Source organism: Lagopus muta, chromosome 6, assembly GCF_023343835.1.
Source record: "Lagopus muta isolate bLagMut1 chromosome 6, bLagMut1 primary, whole genome shotgun sequence".
NCBI lineage: Eukaryota > Metazoa > Chordata > Aves > Galliformes > Phasianidae > Lagopus > Lagopus muta.
In genome coordinates, this window is record NC_064438.1 from 9213104 (window position 1) to 9233823 (window position 20720).

The 20720-nt window shown below is 42.4% G+C and overlaps 1 long non-coding RNA gene across 3 annotated transcripts in view; it reads left to right on the forward strand.

The window, feature by feature from the left end:
* The window catches only part of LOC125695353 (uncharacterized), a 47264-nt gene that overhangs the window by 8454 nt on the left and 18090 nt on the right, over positions 1 to 20720 (forward strand). The window lies entirely within an intron of this gene.

Consider the following 20720-nt stretch of genomic DNA (forward strand, 5'->3'; position numbering starts at 1 on the left):
TACAATAAATATGACTGTGAGGAAGGCAGATCTAGTTGTAGCCTCTTGAAGTTCACTGTGAGTGGTCATAGTTTTTTTTCAGGCTGCATTAAGATATGTATTCCACAAATCATCCCGAGTCAAAAAACTGAGTGTCCTTTCAGGAAAGGAAGCTTGTGGTACAAAAGAAGCCAGCAATGTGCCCTTGTGGCTCAGAAGGCAAATGATATCCTGGGCTCTATCAAAAGAGGGGTGGCCAGCAGGGACAGGGAGGTGATTGTCCCCCTCTATTCTGCTCTTGTGAGGCCCGATCTGCAGTACTGTGTCCAGGTCTGGAGCCCCCAGTGCAAGAAAGACAGGGAGCTGTTGGAGAGGGTCCAGAGGAGAGCCACAAAGATGATCAGGGGACTGGAGCACCTTCCCTACAAAGACAGGCTGAGGGAGCTGGGCTTGTTCAGCCTGGAGAAAAGAAGGCTGTAGGGTGAACTCATTGCAGCCTTTCAGTACCTAAAGGGAGTGCACATACAGGAGGGGAATCAACTCTTTGAAAGGGTTGATAACTGCAGGACAAGGGGAAATGGTTTTAAGTTGAGGGAGGGAAGATTTAGGTTGGATGTCAGGGGGAAGTTCTTTACAGGGAGAGTGGTGAGGTGCTGGAACAGCTGCCCAGAGAGCCTGTGGATGCCCCGTCCCTGGAGGTGTTCAAGGCCAGGTTGGATGGGGCCCTGGGCAGCCTGGTCTGGTATGAAATGGGGAGGTTGGTGCTCATGTGGCAGGGGGGTTGGAGATTCATGATCTTTGAGGTCCCTTCCAACCCTGGCCATTCTGTGATATCCTTTAATGGCTAAGAGTGTTATGGCACATGCCTTGCATGCTTTCTGCAGTAAATGCCCAAGTTACTGTGAGCAGAAAGCACAGTCTGGCTGTGGCTTTGGTGAGGGAGCTGACCTTGTTGTTACACAGTGGTCTGTCTAAATGAGCCCAAGCCTTGTATTCTGGGGTGGCATTTTTCTTATTTGTTCTTTGTGTTATACTCATTTATATACTACCTTTAATGTGTTGGCTGCAGGTCAGTCATTTCTCAGCCAGCAGCTATACTACCCAGTTCGAAGAGTCACTAAATCGAACTGAAATGTTAGTCTGTTCATCCCTAGGCTTCCAAGGATTTCCAGCAGTAAATCTGGAAAATACATCTAATCCCACTGAAGCATTCTTCAGGTTTTTTGACATGAAGGATCGTGTGGTGATTTGTGTGCAGCAGTGGAGTCTCTGGGACACAAACCAATGATTAGGAGCTGTGTGATTTGAGGGGAAAGGGAAGAGTTTCTTTGCTATTTCTGGGTTAGAGAATGAAGGCAGTAAAATTTTAATGAACTGACTAGAGGTAACAGACCCAAAATCGAAAAGTCATGCCAAATATCATTTTTCTGTTGGTGGTAGAAATTGTTCAGTTTATACACCTGCTGTAGAAGTGCTGCTTTTTTTTTTTTTCCAGATATTGGCTTATTTCCAGTGATGAATATAAGCTGCTAGGCAATAATAGAATAATAAACAGAAACAAAATTGTGAGCATCTGTCTGTGATGATTTATTCACTTCTTCATCCATACTGAAAGCAAATTTTTGATTTGCTAGAAGTTTACTTCTCTTGTTTTTCTTAATATTTTTCTTAAGATTTGATTTAGATCTTAATGCAAAGTATGCTATATATTTAGATGTATTGCTTTTCTTATAGCAATGTAATCAGAACATGAAGATGGTATCGAAGATAGCTACTGAGATGCAACTAATTAATGATTACTAAGTTGATTTCCAGATACCTACTGCCTCCTGAAAGGCAGAAAAGCAAAATGTCATTGTAATCTTGTTCTTGTTGTGGTGGAAATGGTTAGAAACAGAAAGGTTTATGATGGCAGAATGAAGGTGGGGGAAAGAGAGAGAGAATGAGTGAAATACTAGTTATTTCTTAAAATGGAATGAAATGGTATCTTCTAATATCGTACCATACTTTTCCATCTGTAGACATGTACACAACTGAATCTTCAGAGGACCCAAGAACCGTCTTCTCAAATCCCTCTGGTTTATTTGACAAATTTGATCTGATGCTGTGATTCCTTGTGAACTGGGACTCTGGCAGAGCTGGTGCAAGAGAACTAGAAAGCCTCTGTGCAGAATGTTCCTTGCTAGGCTTTTCATTTAGTTATTTTCAAGTGTTCTGAAATGTTGCATCCAGTTTGTGGTGGAAACTAGGGAAAATCCAAAGTGGTTCATGTGGTTGTATGTCTTATATACTGGAGTAAGTACATTAACTGTTGGGTGCTTCTCTTTGGAAAAATGCCTAGTTGACGTTGTTTCTGATCTGTCCACTGCACAAGCTTTCACAGTTGCTGGTGTGAACGAGTGCAGATCTGAAATGAGCAGGGTGCCTCTTTTTTCTTCTGTGCTGTTGGGAAAGGGTGGCTGGCTCTGGCTGTGTGCACCAGCTCCTGTCTGCTGGCTTTGGGAAGGGGCGAGCCTCTCCTTGGCCTCTTCATTTTCAGCTCTAGGAGGGGATTGCAGAGGGAAATTGCATCAGGACTTACCTTTACTCTCATGGACAAGTTGAACAATTCTCTCTGTTTAGATCTACCAGAAGTAGCTCTAATTTATTTAAATGAATAGCACATCTGACTCTCCTGTTTGCTGTCCGAAAAGCTGGATCCTATTTTCCATGGCCTCACTCTTCCCTTCCACCCCCGCTCTCTCTTCCTTCTCCCCAGAGGAGGAGAGCGCTGCCATACGGCATAGCAATCCTCAACGCTGGAAGTGGCCAGTTCAGGACAACTGGAAAGGAATGTGAGCCATTACTGGAATTCTAATCTCAGACTCTTCTAGAAGAGAGCTTAACAGCTTTTTGCTTGTCCTCTTGGGTCTGATGTTTGACAGGAAATGAGTTTGAAGGGTTCAGGAGCAGGTCACAGAACTCGTCTTGCTGCCAGCTGCTCTGCCGACCTTAACAGTGTGTTTGCAGAAATCTGATACACTTGCTTATTATTAAAGCCTTTTCTCCAAGAAAACTTATTTCCAAAGCCAGGTCCTGGTAGACGTATTGCTAGCATATTACATCTTTGCCTCTCTTGAATTCTTCTCCACTGACACTTGTTATGACCTAAGACTCTAGCCATGTGAAAAATGCTGTTTTGTAATTCAAGGCAGAGTGAGCAATTGTGTTTGCAGGCATGTTTATGTTTGTTCTTTTGCAGCACTTATTTTGTTTGTCCTTCATGTGCCCATCTGTGGGATCTCAAAGAAACCCAGATGCTTTCCTGATCTTGCATAATTAATGTAAGACCTCGTTAAATACCTCAGATCTGGTCTCAGTAATGTAATTTTAATGAATGGGCTTTTTCCTGTATAGCAGCTGAGAAGTATATTCCCAAGCAAACTTAAAAAATGAAGTCGTCTCCATACTTTCTTGGAATCCTACTGACAAGCAAGTGTTGTTCAGTGTAGAACAAAGTTCAGATAGGCCATGGAGACAAATGGCATGTCCCTCTTTCTTCATCTTGTCTTCATAAACTGTTTGTTGTTGTTGTTGTTGTTTTAAATCAAAAGCATCAGAGTGTGGCCGATCAAATCAGGACAGTGTGGGAGCCCAGTAACAAAGCTACACCAGCAGGAATATTGCAACTAATACTGAAAAGCTATAGCAGAAGTTCACTTGATCACATGCTTTGGGAGTGCTGCATCTTCTCAAAAGGACTGTTAGCAGCTTTGTGTGTTGCATTTGGAAGGACTTGTCTAGAAAGGGATCCTTGTACAGGCCCTCTGTTTCAGCTCAGGGAGCTGGGTTTTCCCCTTCTTTTGCCTTCAGTCCAAGAAATGCTGGTATTACTGCAAAAATAATTGAGGAGATGAAATGAGTATAACACAAAATATGCAACCAACAGATCTTATACTGCTGCCATTTTAGCATCTGTCTTTTTGTTTCTCTCTGAACTTGTCACTTCAGCTCATCTGCAGCTTCTGTTGCTTTAATGTGTTAATCAGTTTGTACTTCAGTTGAATTGTATTTCCTTCCATAAATGTCACTATCTCTGAGACCAGTTTTGACTATAGATGTGGGATGTGTTTTGTTTCTCTTTGTTATGAATAGCTTGCTACAAAGAAATGAATATCTGTGAGTACAGCAAAATTAGAGTTGTAATATGCCTCTGTAGTAAGGCCGGCTGTATCTGGAAGAGGATCTGAATGTTGCAGCCAACCAAAGATGATAGATATTTAGTGTCCAAAATAACAAAATCATCAAAATGATTAAATTCATAAATTTTGTCTAATTCCTTTTTATTTTGTTAAAGAAATGGAAAAGCTGATTTGTAGTCATCTGTAGGTACACTTGGGGTTCTGAAATGAGAAAGAGACTGAAGCTTATTTTAAACGTGGTGAAAATTAAGCAAATGAGGGTAACCAGTTTAATATTAGAGAAAGAAAGAGACAGAACATTGCAATAATTTGATTTTTATGGTACGTATATAGTGGCAAAAGCTGATAACCTTGATCTGGGTTAATGGTGATCTGCTGAGACAAATAATACAATACATAATTCTTTTAGACCATTATAAAGTGGCAGTGGTCTTTAGATCAAGGCAAGAGAAGTACCAACTCCTTGGACAAGGGATCACTAGCCTTCCTGACTACTTCAGGAAAGTGTCTGTGTTGCAGGGACCAGAGGACATGTTTCAGTCTTTTATCTATATCTTCAAGACCTGAGGATGGAGAATCTTCAAAAAGTAGATCCTAGATACAAGACAGAGAGCAATAGCTCTGTAGAGGCTTTATTGTCCTGTTGCAGGGGCTGAATTCTGCTACAGTGTCACCATAATTCCTGAGTCATGGCATTCTACTGTGGGCAGTGCTCTGGAGGCACATCATCCCCACAGCTTGCCCTTGCTGCCCCCTGGAACGTAACTGTCTCCCTCTTTTGATCATTCAGTTGCTTCTCTGCATTGTAAAGAGTCAAGAACTGCAGTTTTTAACTTTCTGGTGACCGATGCAGTTCCTATATTCCTGGGCAGATTAGCAAAGTACAGTGAGATGAACATCAAAAGGAAGTTCAGTCTCAGAAAGGTTACAGGCAGGAATGCAAAGGACCTTCAGAGTTCAGACAACTACTGACCCAATGAAGTCACCTGGAGTTGCTTCACTGCTTACGGTATGACTTTAGGGGATTCTTTTGCTTATGTTTTCATGGTTTTGTTTTTCTTAAAGCAGAACATTCCATTTTTACCACAATGGAAGCTAAAAAAAAAAAAAAAAATTAAAAAAAAAAAAACACAAAAACAGCCAACTAGTACTGTTCTTGATGGACATGTGTTTTAGAACATTCATGTCTCAAAAAAAGGGGGGGGGAAAAAAAAATAAAGGAAAAAAAGAAGTGACCCAAAAGATAATAATGATTCCAAGAATCATTTTGCTCTTATTCTGGACGGAGTCCTGAAAAAACTTGCTTGTAAAGGCAGAATTTCAGGGGGAACTCCAACTTACAGTCATCATTGACTCACAACCCAAAAAATTGTAAATAATGAATTAAGAGAAGTTTAAGAAATATCTGCATGTGGATTCTCCAGTCTTTGTCTTATAGCATCAGCTTTTCACATTCGGAGGTCCTCCTCACTGTTGTAAAAGAGCTACACAAAAATCAGAGGAAACAGTGAGCCTGAATTGCATTTTTGATAACAATTTGTGTGCAGTTCACCGGGGTGCAGGGAAGGAGCAGAAACAACATAATTATGTTTTCACCTCTATCATCCTCTGTATATTAACAGAAAAGAAATTGTTGATCACGTGTTTCCTTAATTGAATGCTATTGACAACAATTTACCCTTGAGTGCAGAGGCTAGGTGTACTTAGTTTTTACTGTCCCATGGAGTCTATGATTCCCTTAAAGGAAAATCCTGATCATTATTTTTTCTGAAACAACCTTCATTCTCCTTGCACAGCCACTTTAGTAATCATCTCTTGTGGCCTGATTGAAAAATCCAGTGGACCTGTAATGGGAGTCATTTCATTGACTTCAATAAGCTCTGGATCAGACCCATGGGGAATGAAGAATGACTTTCCCCTAATCTCTTAAATTCTTCTCCTCTCTCGTTCCAAATTGATTACAAAACTGGTGAAATGGAAGGAGTAGGCTTTTTTGATCTTGTGCTCTTCATCAATCTTCAAGTTTATTTTGGGCTATAAATTGCCCTAATCATGGATGCTTTCTTGTTTTTGTCTTACAGTGTTTAGTTGCAGAACACCAGAATGCATGTTTACTGCCCTTCTGCAGCTGCTGTTGTACCAAGATTGTTTATCTGCATAGTGCCTGTCTCTATGGCTTCTTAAGTATTTCACAATCAAAAAAGCTTGAAACTTTTTAGTAGAGTTTTCAAATTGATAAGAGAACCAAACCATAATGTTCTGGGAAGGAATCTGACACGCTGAAAAGTCTAGTTTATTTTCAACTTTTGTAAAACTGATGCTGAGAGCTAGCATAATAATAGCAATTTTCTGCAGCTGTGCTGTCTTGCAGCACTCTGTGCTCCACTTCACTGCTGGTGCAGCACAAATGTGTGCAACAAATGATTTGCCTAGAGGTGAATCCATAAGACTAATAAGATAATACATACCGTGATTTTGTATAGTTGTATTATAGATCTATAAACATTATGCAGCCAACACTGTGTCATTGTGCAACTGAAGTAGTTTTTTGATATGTATCGCTACAACTCTCCTGTTCTGCAGTGTTTCCAAAGAGGTGCTCGGCTTACCAAGATGCATTGCTCTACCACTGCTGTGTAAGATCCCAAGACTTCACATGCTGTGCATTGTGGCATCCAACTGAAAAATTATGGAATTTTGAGGCTTGGAGTGAACTTTAAATTCCCATGATTCTTCTTATCACACATCCATCTCTATTTGTAATCTAGCCAGCGCCAGTTTCAAAACATTGGCAAGCAATGTGATGCTCATGGTGATGAATACAAACAGTCTGTTGCAAGCATGTCTGAAGTCATGCAAAGTTTTCAGGACCAAGGCAATAAGGGCAGCTGAGGAGGAACTTGACACCAAGCATACAGACTGCCACCCCCTACTGCAGCAGCCTTGTTTAGCAGAGTGTGGTCTGTCTTGGGCATGTGATGACTGGTAGTGGGTTCTTTTCTTAAAGCTGGTGAAGTTAAGGTAAGAATCCCCGCAACCAAAGTCCCCTTCAGAAGCATGTTGAGAATCCCTTTGAAGGGCAGCAGGGGATTTGCTGCATGAAAGCAGTTCTCCCTTTGACAAGCAAGAGCATTGTGCTTCTTCATCGTGAAGCAAGCTACAAGTTAGCTGCTGGTTTTCTGCTCTGAGTAGAAAAACTGCCTGGAGGTTGCACGGGAGCTTTGTGAAGCTGTCACAAAGGTGTGATACTGAGAAGTCTGTAAAAGGTACGTTCAAACCTGTGCATTTCTGAGTCCCTAGTTTGTTTGATTTGGATGGGTTTGTTGCTTACGAGTGAAGTATTAAGAATAACTGCATAAAGCAGAGCTCACGAAGCCCACAATTGCTTTGAGAGGCTGGCCTGAATTAATGCATAAAGGTCTTGAAAAAGATCTCTTTTTGAAAAAGACACCCCTTGTGTCATGCTTAGCTTCTGATAGCCATGCATGCAACTTGTTCTCAAGGCCTGTCTGGCTTTGTCCCTCGCTACTGCAAAGGAGAGACAAGTTTGTTTGCTGTCTCCATGGCAGGCATGTCATCATCAGCATTTACAGCAGCTGTGCAAGTTCTTCTGCACAACTTTTTCAGAAAATGAGGGCTGTAGCTTTATGCACCATAGGGGGTAGCAAGTTTGGTAGGCCTTGAAGGCAGACTTTTCCTGTAGTAGCTCAAGGCTCTGGACGAATGCTGCCATGACTAGACTGTATTCAGTCATGCTCCTGCTTTGAGGATTAGGACTGCTTATGGAAAAATGTGCGTTGTGCTTTGTTTGGAACACATCCCACATGTTAATGTTGTTATGTATAGCCTCCGTTCTCCCTTTAAGTGTGTGGCTGGAGTGGTGAACATGCAGAAATGCTTTATATGGGGGAGGGTTCATACTCTGTACAAAAAGAGAAGTTTTTTAATAGTAAACACATTTTGTGTGGGTGTGTGGTGAGTTGTTTGTTTGTTTGGCTGTTGGTGTTGTTCTAAAGAAATTATTTGTGAAAGTTCATAACTGTTCATCCTCAGTGCATGTTGGTTACTGAGTGCTAGAAGTAAGCTGTCCTGCCACCAGAGAGACAGCATTAAAGGCTCTTCCCATGCCCAGGATGCTCTTTCCCCATCACCTCATGCAGAAATGCATGACAGTGGGCAGGCAGCAGCATACAGCATAACCCAGAAGAGGATGGCTGTGGAAGGTTGACACATAAAGGATGCCCAGGCTGCAGTGTGCACTCTTCTGGTGAACTCCTAGTTAGCATCTGGGTCTCGAGGCAGACAGTCTGACTCTTCAACTTCTGCAGCCGCTGCATCTGTGGGACCACTTCTCTTTCCCCTGTTTCACTTCAGGAACCCTTTCGTCCACTGCTGTGTCTCTTTATTCGCCTCCTGGGATGTCCTTGTGAGCATTTCGAGCATGCCGTCATCTCTGGAGCTCTTCTTTTTCCTACGTAGATTGGATGAGTATTTGCTTAACGACAATAGCAGCCCTGTCCTTAGTTGCCATGAGTTGTCAGCTGTTGGGGGGAAGGAGAAAATGAGCTATTGTAAGAATGATGCTTTCATGCCAACTGGAACAAAGAGCTTGGGTTGTTGCCCCTTCCCCCTTTGTTTTAGCTTTCTGGTTTTTCCCAGTCTTGGAGACAGCAGGACAATTTCAAAATCCTCTGCCCCTGAAGAATTAGGGATATCACTACCTTAGTAAGAGGAGTTTAGAAAAATTCAGTGCAAAGCAGGCTAACATCTGCATCTGTTCTTACAGAGCATGTTGTGGCAAAGGGAAAACAATGATACGTGCAGAGGCACGGTATTTTTATTCACACTGATACTGGCTGTCTGTACTTGAGCAGGTATCCATTTTCCAGAAGACACTGGACAAACTGAGCTGTTGCACTGGAGTGGAAGGACACCACTGGCTCCAAGTGGTACAATCTGTGTGAGTCACTTGGAGAGATCTGGCTGCTTTGAGATTCTCTTCCCAAAATTAGATTTCCTTAAGGTTGCTCCTAATTTTTTGTTGTTGTTGTTTTACCTTTCCTAACAACTGAAGTCAGCATAAATTGCGCAACAAAATTAAGTGACTCAACAGTACAGAAAGAGATGAAACCCTAGTCATGCTTTGAATCATTTGTATTTTTGCAATCTCTGACTGATGGTGTTTTTTCAATCCTCAGTTTCTTTTTTGCTGCTATGGTTGGAGCGTGTATTTCTGTTTTGTTAAAATGTTCAGTGCTGCAGTCCTCGCTTAGGTGACCGTGCAGGGTAGAGGTGAAGAGGGAGCGTCCAGAAGAAGATGGAATGAGCAGCTGGATGTGCATAGCAGGGACTGATTAAGTAAAATGATAGTTCTCAATTTTCACTAAGTGAGAGACAGTACTTTTTCCAGCATGGCCACAGCTTAGAGTGAGAGATGTTGTCTTCTCCCCCTGCCAAGGGACAAACAGCAAATATGACCTGTATGAGTACAGAAGGGTACCTGGAGCCAGCTTGTCTAAGTGATACAGCTGTAAGGGCAAAAGGAGGAGTGACACTGTAGAAGGGTAGAAGCAGTCCCACCGTTAGCTCTGTGGGGCAGCTTGTTTCACTGACCATCACCATGGTCTTCATACTCTCTCTTCTCTGCTGAACATGCTATGGTTGGGAATTTCAGTGTGACATTGGTCCTGTTTGGCTCCCTCATTACCTGCAGCAAGGACAGACTTCTTCCATGATACCCACAAAGTGCTGCAAGGCTTTTTTATTGGAAGTGTATCCAGGCTTGGGGATCAGTAAGACCTAGGATTCTGGGAGTGATTGGGTCACCTTGGACTCTGCTCTATCCTGTTGGTTGTTGGTGACAGTGTTATCTAGGTAACATCTTCTGTGGATTTGTTCCTCTCAGTATCCACCTCTCACTAGAGAAAGGAAACTGAAGGCCTGGGTGCTTCACTGGACAGAGATGCAAGCTGTGAGTGCTTGCCCAGGCAGGGTGGGAAATGCAACATAGCAATCAGATATCCTCAAAACTGGGTGGTACAAAGAAATGTTCTCTGAGAGGTGAGGTGAGCCCCTGTTGGGATGACAGTGACACAAGGACTGACTGCGTAATAAGTGACACAGGTCACTGGAAAGCCAGGGGATGCAAAGTAAAACCACCGTCTGGCTTTTGTGCATACCTGCTAGAAAGCCCGCAGGTGACAGCAACATAATTTGAGCAACAAGCAACTTTCTGGGCAAACTTGGTGGTTTGTTGTATTTGTTTAAGATGAAGGTTTCTCTCATTAATGCATGGTAATTCACAGCTATAGATATGTCCTAAAAGATGTTAAACTGTAGATCTTCTGTTCTGCTGATAGAAACCAGGTGTGGGGTTATACTGAGGATTTGTCACAAGCCGATCATAGTTTATCTGCTACAGGTTTAGGTCTGATTCCTGAAATTGTTGTTTGTGCATGTGATCCTTTCTCTCCCCAAGGCCTCATTAAATGTATAGTTTAGTAAATTGCTTTATGTTTTTAATACAGTTGACTGACCCCTAGTGCCTAATGGAATTTTTTGTAACAGAAGTGCTAGAGCTGTAGTGGAATGATGGATAGCATCAAACTGCTTGAGAGAGATGCATCAAATGTGAAGTCAAAATGTGCACATATATGAGGGACAAATAGCCTCTACTGATACAAATAGTTCCCTGTTGCCATATGAATAAGTAAGTCACAAGAGCATTAATCAATAGGTTTATTCCAGGAAGATTTCTAGGGCTGAGGGACAATATGATCATCAGCAGAAGGATATCGGTGCTGCCAGAAACAAAGCTGCAAACTGCAAAGGAATTTAAGAAAATGCATTCAGTGATGTATTTGTAATAGTTCTACATATTTGTAAAACTGGAATGAATTAATTATATTCCCAGAGCTTACAATATAAGGAAATCTGAGAAGATAATATTTTCCACCGATGATGATAATAAATGTGATCTATATTAAGTAGTTAAAAAATACTCGAGCCAAAATTCCATAAAAACTGGCAAGTCACGTTTGGGCAGTTTTTCTTGAAAACTGTCAAGAATGTGAGCTAAAGGAGTGTTGCTGGAAATCTATACGTCTCGCTATACCTCTAACGCTGCTGGAAGGAGCCACGAGGTTTTATTCTGGTTTATGCAAAAATGTGTAAAATGACAACATGCTATGGAGAACTAAAATCATGCCGTCCCCTCCTTTCCCCACCATGTTGCGCAGTGCGGCTCCCTTTGCTCGAGTGCCATCATCCAGCTGCCTCGCACGGGGTGCAGGAGGTCTGACTGCTTTGTGAGGGGCTCGGGTTGTGCTGGCAGCATCGCTCTGCTTGCCTCCAGTCTGCACCACCACCACCTGGTGCCCGGGATGTACTTCAATGCATCTGTCGGTGCTTTCAGGGCAAGGGAGGCAGAGTCGTTCCTTTCTGACTCCTGTGGCAGCTTGTAATATTTCCAGAACAAGGTGACTTTTTTTTTCCCATTGAGAAGGGAAACTTTCAAAATCTTTTGTGTATTTGCATGTATTAATAAAAATGTCTAAATATGCTATGTGCATTTAGAGCTGTATGCGTGTAAAATAAATATTTCTCCAAGTATATATAGTTAGAGATTAGACTGATGCCAAATCAGACTTACCCACTTTAAATCCCAGATTGCCCCTGTCCCTTTTCAGCCAGCAGGCACATATCAGAGTCAGCTGCAGAGATAAGTCACCCTCACCAAGGCAGAGTGATTACAACCTGCTGATCTGAACTCCCCCAGACTCTCTCAGTATTTTTGATCCAGATCTAAGCTTGGTGGCACAAGCCTGTTTCTAGCACTAGTGCAGATAGCTGAAACACTACAGCAATCACAGCTGAGCGCTAGAAAATGAAAGAAGCAAGTCAGTCACATGGGGGAGATGAAAGCCATCACTAAGTGCTGTGATTATTCTGTCAAAATGGCTGCTATGAACGTGTCTTTAAAAAAGAATCCTTAGCTAAACAGTACCATCAGGTGATATTAACTGGTGTCACTGTCTAATCTGGGCTTGTGAACTGGCTGACTTGTGAATACTTTGCAGCAAACTGTTAGGAGAGCGGCAGCAGTTCTTGCCCAGCTGGAGGCCCACCAACATGCAATGCAGACGTGCTGGAGAGGGGCTAACAGCCACAAATGCCTTGTCACACAACCTGCTGGTACCACCCTGGGAACTGTTGCCTGTGCTCCAGCAAAGGGCTGGGACAAAGTGACAGAGTAAGTGATGTAAGAAGGTATCTGGTGATTCCAGCTAGTGGTTCACTTAAAAACTTGGTTAGAAACTGGGATAAAGTTTTGGGACCTCAACTTGGGGGTCATTTCTGCATTGTTGCTTGATATAGTCATGTGAAAGTTGACTTCTGCAGCATTTGCTTTGTTTGAACTTCACTGTCAATGTAAGAGGCAAAGCTATGCTTGGGCTGACTTGAAACTCAGCATTTGTGGCCCAGCCATTTAGAGCTGCTACAAACCCAAAAAACCCGGTTCTTTTATTTGTGTGGTAGGTGGATGAAACTCACGGTCTTGATGCAGTGGTTGCATGTGCATCTGCTACAAGAAGCTCTTATGTATTTCTCCAACAGCCAGGTTTTGTGGAGCTCCCTCAGTGGGAAGAACATAGCTCTGTGTTTTCAATGATACTAAGTGATTATTCGAAGAATTCAAGAACAGGAGAAAAGGGAGAGATTTTTGTCACATAACTGATTTGTTTTTGTTTGTTTGTTTTTTTCCATGAAAGCATCAACATTAAACCCCAAAAAAGTCCCTTTAAAATGTCAAGATGATGTAAGATACCTGCATCCCACCCTTCTTGGGTGTTCTTGGCTCCACTGTCCTTGACCTGAGTAATTTCAATACTATTTGTTTTGAGTAATTTTGGTTTTGCTGCTGCGTGTCCTTGTGAATAAGAAACAGTGTTTCCATTGGCAGCAGTTAGTCCTCCATCCACCCATGTCTAAAGCATGATAAAAGCGCAGAATGAACTCCCAGACTCTGACCTTTAAAGCACATGTGTGTTTCCTCATACGAGCAACATTTCATCCTTTAAATGCTCAGCATCCGTGCTAATGGAAGAGGTTGGCAGTCGTGAGATTTGAGTCCAGGTTTTGAAGATACCTTGAAGGATTTGGAGGTTTGGTGATGGCACTTACAAATCCAGATCTAACTTCTGTAACTTGAGATCTGACTGGATGAAATCACTGGGACCTCTGCCTGTGCCTATTTGGGTGTTACGATTTCATGCTCATAATTTCCTGGGGCTGAGATTCAGACTTTCTAGCTGAACCAACTTTAAAGAGGAAGAAGCAGGTTGCTAATAAGGCTAGCTCTCCAGGGATCTTTTTTTTCTTTGCGTATTCACATTTCTGGGAACTCCACACTGCACAACCAAAGGTCTTTTCAGGTTTAAAAAAGCAAGAAGGATTCTTGCAAGTTTATGGGAGGCATCTTTTTGGCCTCTGTGTGCTCTTGGCTGTAATCTTGAAACCTATTGGGAAATGAGAGAGAATGTGGCCTTCTGCACAGTGCCACAGTGCCTGCTGGTTTTATACTTATATAATTTGAAATGCTTTAAGCAATTTCTGTTTAAGAAGAACGAATCTTCCAAGAAGTGTGTCTGCTCCCAACAGGAGGACGGCAGTTCCCATAAACTTCTCCAAAGCTTGAAGGAGGTTCCTTGCTGGATCTGTAAGGACACCTTGTCAAGTTTAGAGCTATGAGAAGTATCTGTGCTGGGTTCGAATTTCATGACCTTTTGTTCCTTGCAAAGCCTATAATCCCCTTTACTCTTTACTGAAATGTTGAATGACTAGATTCATAACGTTACTGGTGTCGGTGGCTGCAAAAGGTAGAAGCTGTCACTTGCTAGGAGTGTTAATGGATGTGTTGGATGACTTTGTGGGATGCCTAGCTTATTTTTGTTTGGTGCTGTTACACAGTTATGGCTTTTATCTTGTTATATTCCTAGAACCAACATCAAAACCTGTGCTTGCATCTCCCTCACTCCTCCTTTATGGCCAAGAAATAAAGGGTAATGCTGCTATTTGGGAGACTGCGCTGTTCAGAGGTGAGGGGGATACATTGTGTCTAAAGGTCCTGTGTCTGGGTGTCTGCCCCACAGCATCTTCAGCTCCAAGTTCTGCCTCTTCCTAAGTGGCAATCTCTAAATATGTAACTATTAGTTTGATGCATGACTGCGGCAGGATAATTATCCTCTAATGTAAGATTTTGCTCATACTGTGCCAAGGGCAAAAGTTATTGTCATTCTGGAACAGAGAAGTGTATAGGAGTTACATATCTATAGAGTAAGTGCCTGCACAGAGAAGTACTGATTCTGTTCCCAAGTGGAATGGAGTGAGGCTGGAGTGAGTGATGTACTATTGTATGCTTATCTGGGACTTGCTTCCTTATTTCCCCCCTTCCCTCACCCTTAGAAGTCCGTAAGAGCCCCCTCAATTTTTTGTCAAGGTCATGTAATGGTTACATGATTTTGAAAAGAGATGTATAGTCCTGAGTTAGACCTTGATTTATTTGACCTGTTGAAATCTTAGGGCTTGTGATCCCATAAGAATTTAAGAAAAAACTGTGGAGTTTGAGCTTTTTTTCTATGCAGGCATGTTACTTTGGTTGGAGGCTTCCATTGCAGCACCTCTTGCTTCCATGTGACATTACATGAATCCTTACATTTTCAGCTCTTCACTCTCCTGCTCAGTGAGATATAGAAAATCTTGATTTATCTCTGCCTTACGGGTTAACATGTTGCTTGTTTGCACTGTGTTGTGTGATCCCCTGATGAAAGCTGTCGTATAAGCTCTGATAATCCAGCACACTCATACTGGAAAGCATGCAGTCTGAAAAGTTAGACATGCTTTCTTCTCACTTTGAGAGAAGACAAGTCTTTCAGCATGTTTTGTTTTCAGATTGTGATCTTTAACCTTGATGCTTACAATGGTTGGAAGAGAGAGAGTGTGTTTCTGGTAGAGATTAACCAGACAGAGACTAGTGGAGCAGCTGGGGGGGATCCCAGCTCTTTGCTGTACAGCTCACCTAGCCCAAGAGTGAAGTCTGTGTCATGTCAGCAAGGAAAGATCTGCCTCTACTTGGCAACTGATCCGTACTACTAAGCTTGCTTTCTTACTGTTCTTTCTCTCACTGTTGTTGGTATTATCTTCAACTTCTTATGTCAGTTTTCCAGGCACATGGAGTGCTACCATTGTATTTTCTTACCAAACCTGAGATGAGGAAGTAATACAAAGTGATAGTCTTACAATGACATTTAATGGTTTTTCTTTCTCTTCCTTGGGAATATGGAGAAGGAAGCGTAGGGAAGTTCCAGGATTTTGTTTTGGCTTTGATTTGCTGAGGTATAGAAACTAGATGAAATGAACAGCCTGGATTTTCAGTTTCAATTCTTCTGTCCTCTGGTTTCGTCATTTTGGAAATGTACACAATGCACAGAGAGTCCCATTGCCACATCTTCCGATAAGACCAGTGTAAAATTGGCTTGGTTATATAATTGTTTTAAATCCTCATTGTCCACAGTATTCTTTCTGATTAAGTAATCTAAAGCTATGTATCCAAATCAAGATGTTCTTAATCTCAGAAGTTGTCATAGTGGCTTTTGTCTTAGATTCTGACTGCAGGACTTAAACCACTTTCTGCAGTCAGTCAGCACTCCTACAGCTTGAATGTTAGTACAGTATTTTCAAAGAGGCTGATACTTCTGTAACACAGGGTGAAGTGATTCAGCATTCTTGGCATGTCCTGCAACAAGGATAGTGAGAAGGAGCACAGTCCGCACCCACTGGCCTAACTCCTGGCAGTGCAGAGAAATGTTCTCAGGGCATATTTTGAATGAATCCACCTACACCCCAAAAATGTTCTTACTTGGAGAGGTTTTGCATGGGTCTGAGCCATTTCCTTAAAAAATATTTCATTTGAGAATCTGATATGTTCACTATATACCAATAGTGCTGTGGTAATAAACAAGTGAGAGTTCTCACAATTAATGCCAGCATTGCAGCTCATCTCTTTCAGATTAAAATATGTAGTTTCGTGGTCTTAGAGAAAGGGATTCCAAAATACCTAGTACTTGAGGGGATTAGCCAAAAACATGAACACTCGTGTTTCAGCTTAATAGCCTGTGTGGATGCTGTCATTCTGCCCTCAGGAGCTGTGGGTTGGCATCAAGACTGTGTCTGAGCGTGTTGAGAGAAGTTGAAGTATTATTAATATATGGGACACATTCCACTGATGTGCAGCTTTGAGGTGCTGAGGACGCCCTTGTTAAGATCTTGGCAGATCATCACAAGCATCTTCCGTGCTTTTGACCTGAGGGAGGTGTTCCTTCTTGAGCTCCATTAGTCAGGAAAAAAGGGGAAGGTTTCAAAATAAAGCTAAAGTTAAAACTTGGGGAAAAAATCTTCTGCCTTTTTAGAGTAAAAGCTGGTTCTGGGGCATGTAGTTGCAGGCATGTGCAGTGCCATAGGAGTTGTGAGGAAAGTGTAAGCCTGCCTGAAAAGTGAGCTCTCTGCGTGGTCTGACAAGTACTGACTTCTCTGCTGAAGACTTGCACCTTGCTAGGAAGTTTTCCAGCTCAAGCAGTCATGTACCTAGCAGTGAGAAATAGGCACTTAAGTGAACTTCATTGAACATATAGAAAATATCTCAACTTTTACTGTAAAAATCTTTCCACTGTGCATGTGAACTGATTGCATAGGTCTTTGTGACAAAACATTAGAGTAAAATGAGAGTGTGCTAAAGTCAAAGTGTGCTTTTTAGCACCTGGACTCCCTGTGGCTGTTCAGGGGGGCATCTGTCTTCTTTGGCTCTCCTATTGCAGCTACGTGAGGAACGTGTTGAGAACTGTTAACATAATATGTATCAGTTCTTCCTCCACAGAGGATCTAAGTGGTTGCACAAACACATCAAGAGCAGTGTCTTTTGCAATCTTATCCTATCAACTCCTGTCCTAAGCATAGGTTACCTACAGATGAATGTTAATTCTCCAGAAAGGAAACAGACGAACAAGTATCGTGCAAAAAGATACAATCATAGAATCACCAAGGTTGGAAAAGACCTCCAAGATCATTCAGTCCAACCGTCCACCTATCACCAATATTACTCACTAAACCATGTCCCTTGGTACAGTGTTTAAGTGTTTCTTGAACACCTTCAGGGATGGTGACTCCACCGCCTCCCTGGGCAGCCTGTGCCTCACCACTCTCCAAAGAAGTATTTCCTAACGACCATCCTGAATCTCCTCTCGTGCAGCTTGAGACCATTCCTTCTCATCCTACTGCTAGTTACATGGGAGAGGAGTGTTGTAGGAGACAGTGTTGAATGCTTGGCTGAAGTCCTGATAGACTGACTACATCAGCTGCCTTTCCCTCATCCACCATGTGGGTCACTTGGTCATAGAATGAGATGAGGTCGGTCAAGCAAGACCTGCTTTTCATGAACCTGTGCTGGCTAGCCTGATCCCCAATTGTCCTGCACATGCCCTGTGATCTCCCTCAAGATTATATACTTCATAACCATACCTGGCACCAAGGTCAGCCTGACAAGCCCGTAGTTTTCCAGATCCTGTTACACTGATCAGACAACTGGCGTTGGGTCCTGTGATACTGACTGGACAACAGATATAATCACTGTTACACTGAGTTATTATCTGTTGTTCACTTACTTTGAATGAAAATGCTGGAAGCTGGTTTAAATATGCAAGCACGCTTTCTGCCTTGTACCAAATGTTTTCAACACTAGGTACAGATAGATAAGTCCAGAGAAAATTTAATTATGGTATGTAGTTAGCTTTTCTTTCCCTTCAAAGCTTGGAATGTGATCATTTTTACAGTTTGTAAGAACTCGCAATGTTTAGAGGCTTGAAGAAACAATGGTAACTTCTGTGCAGCTGGAGGCCCCTGTTCCCCACTGCATTCTTCGCAGGAGACAATTCTTGAGTTCTCCGAATATTTAAATGGTCCCTGGTGTGCTCACCAACTCAGGCAGGATTGTAGTTTGAATATTGCTGTGGGTTTTATGCCTAAACTTCCTGGTGAGCAGAGCAGCAGCTGAGAATGCTCCTTTGAGCAGGAGGTTGGGCTCAGTGACATCCTGGCCTTGCCACTGCGTGTTTTGGGCTCAGTGACGCAGTCCTTGCCACTGCGTGTTTTGTGATGCTGTGTGGTACTTTGTGGAGGTGATGCTGAGGTTCGACAATAACTAAAGCTGAGCAAGCAGACAAGGTGCAAAAGCAGGCTGAATAATTAAAATGTAGTTAGGACCGTGTCATGAGGGGAACGTTGGGGGATGGCTATCATATTCGTATGCCTCTGCATCTGCTGGGATTTGCCTATTTCTGTATTAAACTAGGAGTTTAAAGGTATAATTCTCTATTTCCTGAGATAACCAGGCTGCTGGAGATGTTTATAACAATTAGTTTCTCTGGTCAGAATAGGCCAAAAAGATTCACGTGCTTTGGATGAGTGTGCCTTTATTGGTGTTTCAAAATATTCCTTCATCTTAATCTTTAAATCATCTTGTGCAAGCTGCTGTGAAGAGCAAAGTGTCAGGGAAGGGGCTTTTTGTTGTTCTTAGATGCTCTGAAGTTGTATTTGTCATCTGACTTTAAAAAAATAAATAAATAAATAAAAGCATAAGCAAAATAGAAAACGTTTACTATTTAAAATCTGATTACTCTATGTGTGAACAGCTTGAGTCCAGTTGGCCTGCTGTAGATCTGGAAGGGATTCTTTGGGTAAATAACCTTGTATGTTTTCTATTTCAGCTAAAAACAAGTCATTTCTTGAACTAGATTTGCAGTGGCTAAATTCAACAAAACTTTAAATGCAAGCTGAAGGGGCGGTACAAGAAGTCTTGAAACACCACTATTTGCTGCCAAGAGAAAACTTTCATCAGAGTGAGGAGAAATTGTATGGGATTGATTTTAAATTTTAATTATTTCTGGTATACAAGTAACGTAGGGGAGAAAACAGTTCTATCACATAATTTACATTCGTAAGTAGGGGATCCTAGCTTCATGCTCCTTGTGTGTTCTCCCGGATGCATTTTCAGAGAGACTCGGTGCTTCAGCAAGTGAAGTCCAAAAGGCTTCGTGATGGCCATTGTTTTATTCCCTGTGGGACCTTCAGATGTTTAAAATGCTGTGCCCACAGCCATCATCCTGCACTCCACTGATAGCAGCCTGGGCCAGGGCCTCTAATCCCAGAGGCAGTTAAGTCATCCTGAGTAGAAAGCAGGTCATATTTGTGGCTTCCCAGGCTGACAGAGAGAGCATGTTGGTGGCAGCAGCTTGTCCCCATCAGCTGTGGTAGCTGTAACCCACTGTGTTGGCAGGAAAGGAAGCCTCAGCCCCACCAAGCCCAGCAGAGGATAAGTGTCCTGCTTACAGGGAGGGAGGAAGGTCTGCTGCAAGGAGCAGTTGTCCAGCTGAACTGATCTCCCACAAGAAATCTAGGGCAAGTTTTAAAATCGACCTGGTTCAGTGTCTGCCAGAGGCAGACCCGGAAGCCTTGCTCTGTCCTGTGGGGCCTTGCTGAGACAGTCAAATTGATATCTAGGGGTATGCAGGAGAGGAGCTAAGCCCAAAAGCACACAGCTGTTTTACCATCTTAGAAAGTCTACTTACTTACGAAAAGGAATTTTTGCATGTTGATTCGTATGATTTTCTTTGGAGAGGGACAGTCCTTTGGGCTCTCTGCTTTTTCACTCATCTGTTAAAAAGCTCCATTTTGGGACATCCCAATTCTTCCAGCCAAGAAGAGCTGGATTCTGCTCCTGGCTTGCTCAGAAGTGGTTGCTCAAGAGCAAAATGAAGCATTCCTGTCAGGAGTTGGATGCGCAACATCCAATGTGCTCCCAGGGTCAGAGAAAGAGGTCTTAGGCTCGAAAAGAAATCCTTCGCATGGCAGTACATTACGTCAGTACAGAATTGGACTGTCCAATTCTGCATTCCGGTATGAAACACAGCAGCCAGGTGCTATGTCCAGCAACACGCAAGTTTAATAAACTTCCTGTTATACTTGCAGACAGAATAAATAGTTCCATAGAGTCTGCTTAACAAAGCCAACTTGCACACCTCTCTGTATTGCAAGTAGAACTGCTACAGTTAAGGGACTGTCAACATTTCCCATCTGGATGGATGATTTAGCTGCTGTGCTTCACATCAGGGCTAATTTTGCATTTGACTTACCCGGTGCTGCTGCAAGGTTTCTGTTTTTACCAAGCATAATTTGTATCCACTTGACCATGTCGTTCTTGGGCTTGAAAAAGTTTTGAGCAGCAGAAGTGGATCTTTTGCAAATACTTGGTGAATGAGAAGAAACTTAGAGGCAGATGCGCACGTGGTCTGGGGATGGCAAGCATTCCCTTGTCTTTGCTTTTAGTTTTAAATGACTCGTTAGTGTCTGCACCCCCAGCTTTCTGTTCGATACTGGACTCACAGTGTTTCTGTAGAAAGCAAACTTATTGCACTGCGTAATGAGATTTGAATGCAAACATTTAATTAACAT